A 6237-nucleotide genomic window follows, 5' to 3' on the forward strand; every position below is an offset into this window, starting at 1 on the left:
TCCCAGTAGCTATGGACAATTCTAGCCTGGGTCCAGAGTCCCAAAGCTCTGGACAAGCACACTGAGCTCCTGGCTGGGAGTCAATCCTCTTGGAGCAACAGAATGAGTACAAATGGCTCAGAGTCAACAAACAGGGATAGAAAAAAGTAGGACATTTTACCATCCCCTGCACTCACACAAACTGGACTGCACTAAGCAGGATTGGTCCACAGCCCAGAAAAAGTACTGGAAATATTGGCAATGACTCCAGTGATTTTAAATCACTTTGGTGGTGAGTGAGAAACTCTAGCTGGGATCTCCAGCCCCTAGGAGATTTTATCTTGCATTTTATCTTCTGCTGCAACGATCAGCATCCTGCACAGAGCACCCTTGTGCACACAGCTGACACTGCAGGCCCTGCTGCCACTCTGTAAATCTGCAGGCTCCAATGCTTGCTCCACATATCAGAATCTGGCCCAGCCTCTGTGTCTGGCAGGGAAATTTGCATTCAAAGGTTCTCCACACTAGTCATTTCTTCCTTTCTCAACATGCTCCAGTCTTCTAATTGCCTTGTTTGGATTCTCCTCTCATGCCTCAAATCTTCCTGATGGGAGTAAAATACACAGTAGATGACAACTTTCAAGTAATTTTCATGTCATGTCTGATAGCTGTGGTAGGAAGGTTATTGATACTGTTATTAATTCTTTCATTTCAATTTCCCCTATACATTTCTGCCCCCAGCAAACCCTCAGTACAAAATGATTTCCTGAACTGTTTCCAGCCTGTTCCTAATGTTGCTCTCAGAATGATCTGGAGACAGATAATACAGCTGTCATTTCTCAAGGCTCCACTGCCATGCTTTGATAAAACCCAAATTGTGGTTTTGATGGTGCCACATTTTACAAGCCTATTAAGCTGTCTCTGCCAAGGATGGTTTTCCCTTTACAAGTTCTGGGATGACACAGGGTTTCCATGCTCTCCACATTTAACATCCCATCTCTGCCCAATCCTCTGCCTTTTTTTATTTTTTTTTTTAAATCTGGTTGCCATTTTATCAGCAGACTCAAATGAGAAAATCAGCACAGCCACAAGGAGCAATCACTTTGTTTGTCCTCAAGCAGGGTGTCAAGGACAAATATTTGCATTTAAACAGGAAAATATAAGCTATATATAAAGATACCTGCCTTCTGGTTTGGATTTCTGTACCTTTTCTTCCTGAAAGATCTCACATTCCCTCCTAAATCTCACAAGTCCCTCCTAAATCTGAGAAATCAGAAGCTCTGCATATGGCCAAGAGCTGCATTGAAATCCCAGCAGCTTTAGTGAGACAGACCCTGCAGACAGTGGAGATGTAGAACAGGTGGGAGGAACAAGACCTACATTTCATTCCAGCCCTGTTTGATTTCTTCAGACATTTACTGTTCTCATCTGCAAACTGGGTCTTGCAGGACATACCTGGCCTTCTCCAGTCCCCCTAGATTTTGCTCACTGTAAAGGGGGCAGACGCATCAATTTAACCTTTACTTAAACATCAGCTCCTGGGCATGCCACCCATCTTCTGAGAGTTTCCAAGAGGCTCACCAATTCTTGCTGTAAGGTGCCAAATAAAGAGAGTTTCTAGCAAAGGAAAATTATTCACCAAAAGCACAGGTGGCTCCCCTGACCCCAGCACAGCCTGCCCACAGCAGATGTTTGAGCCACACTCTGCAGCTGTTCCCTGGAGGTGCCTGAAAAACCTCTCACACCCAAACCAAAGCCCAGCAGTGCCCTCGTGCTCCATGGTGGGTCTCAGACACAGCTCCCCCTCCTCATTCCCATCCCACCTTTCCCCCAAAGCCCAGCCAAAGGAGAGAGAGAGAGAGCGCAGCTCCTGTTCCCCCTTTGCTGAAACCTCTCCAAGCCTGAAGACATTTTCTAGCTGGGAATTTTCTAACACTGACAAACACCAATTCTGTTGCAAGGCAAATTGTTGTGGAATGGAGGCCACAGGGAGAACTTGCCCATTTCCAGGAGTGCCAGACAGCAGCCCTGGTGAAAAGCAGCAGCCTGGCAGGCTGTACCATGCCCATGAGAGCCACACGCCCCAGCTCCAGCCAGCCCTGCTGTGCTGTCTGCAGAGGTGGGCTCAGGCATTGCTGGATTTCCTCTGCAGAGTACAACACAAGGCTGTAGATTTGGGATCCAAAAATTCAATGTTTTCTGTACAAAACAGAAAAGAAGGATTCAGAGAAGAAAGGTCTCTGCAATGCTGTGTCATTTTTGCATGACTGAAGAGCCAGGCAGCATTGAAGAAGAACCTGGAGAACCATTCCTGCAGACAGACATAAGGAATTTAATGTGTCTGAGTAAAACAAAGCACAACTCACCTGATACTCACCAGTGCTTGCACAGGGAAGAGCCAAGAGTGAGCTTCAGCAAATAGGGCCTGATGGGCAGAAAAGAAATCCAGCTTTGAAATAAAAGTTTATTTCCCAGCACTGAGAGTAATTAAACTGTAGCTTCTCTGGGGAAGTGGCAGACTGGGAAGTGTTTCCCTCCTATCCTTTGGTCTGTTTCACCTATCCCTGCACATCCAAGCGTGCCAAACAGACATTGTGCTCTGGTCCCATCCCACGTGGCCTGACCCAGGTCTGAGGGCTTACCTGGGTCCTGCAGTGAACCAACAATGTGAAGCCCAGGAGCATCTTCGCTAGGCAGGGCTTAGCTCCCACTGCCCTGGCTGGGCCAGGGCGAGCCTGGGGACCTCCAGGCTTGGAGCGCCTGAGCTTTTACACTCACAGACAGATCCTGTTTGGGTTTTTTAGAACTATAGGCTATGCTGAACAAAAATATCCAAGCACTAATGAGTGAAGCACGTGACAGATTGCAGCTCCCTCAGCCATGCCACCACTCTCCCCTTCCTTAGGACTCTCTCAGTAGGCGCACTCTCTGGAAGTGGCTGTGATCCCAGAGATGTTGGGCTTTGCTGTCTTTCCTCATAAAAGGGTCTTCTCCCAAAGGTCATATTCCAGCCAAAAGCTCCCAGAATGACAGCCCAGCACAGAGAGGTGATGTCCCCTGCCAGCAGCACACAGCCTGTGAGCTGAGCACACCTGCAAGTCTGCCCCAGCTCTGCACTGAAAGCAAAAGGCTAGGACTCTGCACTGGCACAAGGGAGGACAGACAGACACAGCCATCTGTGCCATCTGCTGCTAGACCACTTAGATCATCCCCAAACTGTGCACTGTGCCTGCATCGTGGAACTGGCTCATTTTTCCAAACACTGAGGCAGTGTCTGCACTGGAACGTGCTTCCCAAGTGCACTGCTAGGGCACCCAGCACAAGTTTGTACTCTGAATAGCAAGACCAGAGTTGCCTTCAATGCAAGGGTTCGGCAACACAGTTCACTTCAAATTCTTCCCTTCCAAGCTCCTTAGACACCTGAAAGAGCCAGCAAAAAGAGGGGGACAATATTGCTTGTTCAACTGTTTTTCCATTAGATCCAAGAGGCTGCTCCAACTAGATAAGCAGCTGAGCCACATTTACACTTTCTCCTAAATCACAGATTTCCCACTAGCTTCTTTAGAATGGCAAGAACATCAGGTTAAGAAGCAGTAATTTTCCATCATGAAGAGATGAGGTCGTATCTGCCTATTCTGCTTTAGATTTTCCAGTGCAGGAGTGAGCTGTTGCTTTTTATGCATTGCCTTTCAAGCATACTGTAAGTTGTTTTCTAACAAGCTGGAACATCCTGCTTGATGACATCTCTGTTTAAATTGTTATTTTCCTCCAGCTGGGTCAGGGCTTTCTGACTGACACAATGAGAAAAGCACACACATTTTCCATTATTTATATATTGCAAAGGCTGGAGTGTCCACGCTGGCAGATGCAGCACTCTGGCATCCACCCTTCTTCCAATCAGTTGCTTCCCCTTTCTCCCAACAAGGGGATATTCCCCTTTCTCCCTTCAGCTTCAGGAGAGCAGAACCAGGCACATGATGGTGTATGTCATTTTCCTGTCTGGCCCACTATTGTATTTGCTGGGAAATGCCCTGACGAAGGCAGGAATGATGAATCTGACTCCATGTTTTCAGAAGGCTCATTTATTGCTTTATAATATTATATTAAAGAATACTATACTATATTATACTAAATACAATGTAGTATAGTATACTATACTATATTATGTTTATATAATAGAATAGAATAAAGAATTTCTAATTCTATTATAAAGAATACAGAAAGGATACTTACTAAAATGCTAAAAAGATAATAATGAAAACTCATTACTCTTTCCAGAGTCCTGACACAGCTTGGCCCCAATTGGCCAATGAGTGAAAACAACTCACACCAGAACCCAATGAAACAATCACCTGTGGGTAAAAAATCTCCAAACACATTCCACATGAGCAAAACAGAGGAGAAGCAAATGAGATAAGAATTGTTTTCTTTTTCTCTGAGGCTTCTCAGCTTCCCAGGAGAAAAATCCTTTTTTCAGAGGATGTGAATGCCACAGCCCAGCACAGAGTGTGACAAAGAGCCCAGTCTGGCCCTGGGCAGCAGCAGCAGCACGTGCAGCAGGTACCCTGCACAAAGGTGTCTGTGCCAAGCAGCCACCAGCGTGTGACACAGCCAGGCTGCTGCCAGCTGAGCTCACCTGTCACAGCTCTCAGATCCTGAGCCAGCACTTGGCCAATTTGCAGTTATTTGCTTTCACAGTGTCTCTTGCTTGACAACAAACCTACCCCTGCTGCAGGGTTTCACAAACAGCCATGCAGGGCTTTTACCTTCAAAGGAAATTCCCACTGAGGCCACTGCTTCCACTCCACTGCTCTTCCTCCACCGGCACCAGGTGTCCACCCTCCCCAGCAGGCACAGAGCAGCAGATGTGTGCCAGAGCACATTGCACAATTTGTTAGATCAAGGCTAGAAAAAGCAATAATAAGCCTGTCTCACGGATAAGCAGACCTGTTTAATTACAGGTGTGCTCTGACAGGAAGAATTTGCCATTCAAGCCCTTCATGGCACTCTCCCAAAAATAGACAAGGACCCCAAAAACATCAACAAACATTTCCTCACATCACCTCTGCTGGGTGAAACAAAATCCATTTTACAGAGAGGAACATGAAATGAGGTGTGTGCCTACAGAAATCCACGGCACACAGAATCCACCATCTCTGATGTCATAGCAGCAGAGCCCTGTTGGAAAGTGAAGCCTCCCATCACAGCTGGGCAACTCATTTAAGCTATGTGCAACATTCTACCTAAAATGTCACACTGTTTTATTAACGTCTTGCTGTTGTGCTTGATTTATCACCAATAAAAACAGAGTAGAGGTGATTCCTGCCTTCTTTCCACCCTCCTGGCCTGCCTTCAGATTATTCAGTAACTGGACTGCAGAATGCAAAATCCTTTCTCTCTTAGACTGGTTCTTGCTTTACACTGGTCACATCAAAGATGGCAAAAAATATCAAAGCATGGTAAAGATGTCTCTATCAAGTTGCACCAAGGGAGTTTTAAGGTTTGACATTAGAAAAAAAATCTCTTCACTGAAAGAGTTGTCAAGCATTGGAACAGGATGCCATGAAAATGGTGGAGTCACCATCCTGGAGTTATTTAAAAGATGTGTGGGAGATATGGTTTAAGGGTGGACTTAGCAGTGCTGTGCTAATGGTTGGACTCAATTATCTTAAAGATTCTGTCCAATTATCTAAAAGATTCTACTACTCTAAAATTCTGTCCCAGCAAACTGCAGGAAAGGTCTGCCCCTTCAGACGCAGAGAGCTGTGAGAAGGCAGTGGAGCCACCATCACTCAAGCAATGTGGATTTTATCTGCCCTGCAATTCCCACTGTCCATCCCAGGCAGCCCAGAGCAAAATATAAATATCATCCAGAAATGGGATATCTTGGAAAAAAAATAGCAGCACAATTGCATTAAACACCAAAAAAAAAATCCTGCAGGGAATGTGCAGCCTGAACAGGAGCAAGCTCTCCAGGGGCAGCAAGGCTCTGAGGCTGCACACAGAACAGCAAGGCACAGCTCAGCAAGAGTGGTCTCCTCTCACCCTGACTTTGATGAGGTGCTCAAAAAAATGGCAAAATTGGAATTTGGGTCTACGTGAAAGTCAAAGGACAGCTATAAGGTAGAGCAGTGCTTCAGCTGGTACTTAGGGGCTGGATTGTGCTTCTTCTCTTAAATCATTGACCAAAGAGCTCAACAAATGCACTCCTGGACACCCTGCTTGTGGCCAGACATTATTTGGTGGCCACTGCCACCT

Source organism: Melozone crissalis, unplaced genomic scaffold, assembly GCF_028551555.1.
Source record: "Melozone crissalis strain CALT ecotype California unplaced genomic scaffold, PUWL_Pcris_2 ptg000012l_1, whole genome shotgun sequence".
Taxonomy (NCBI): Eukaryota; Metazoa; Chordata; class Aves; order Passeriformes; family Passerellidae; genus Melozone; species Melozone crissalis.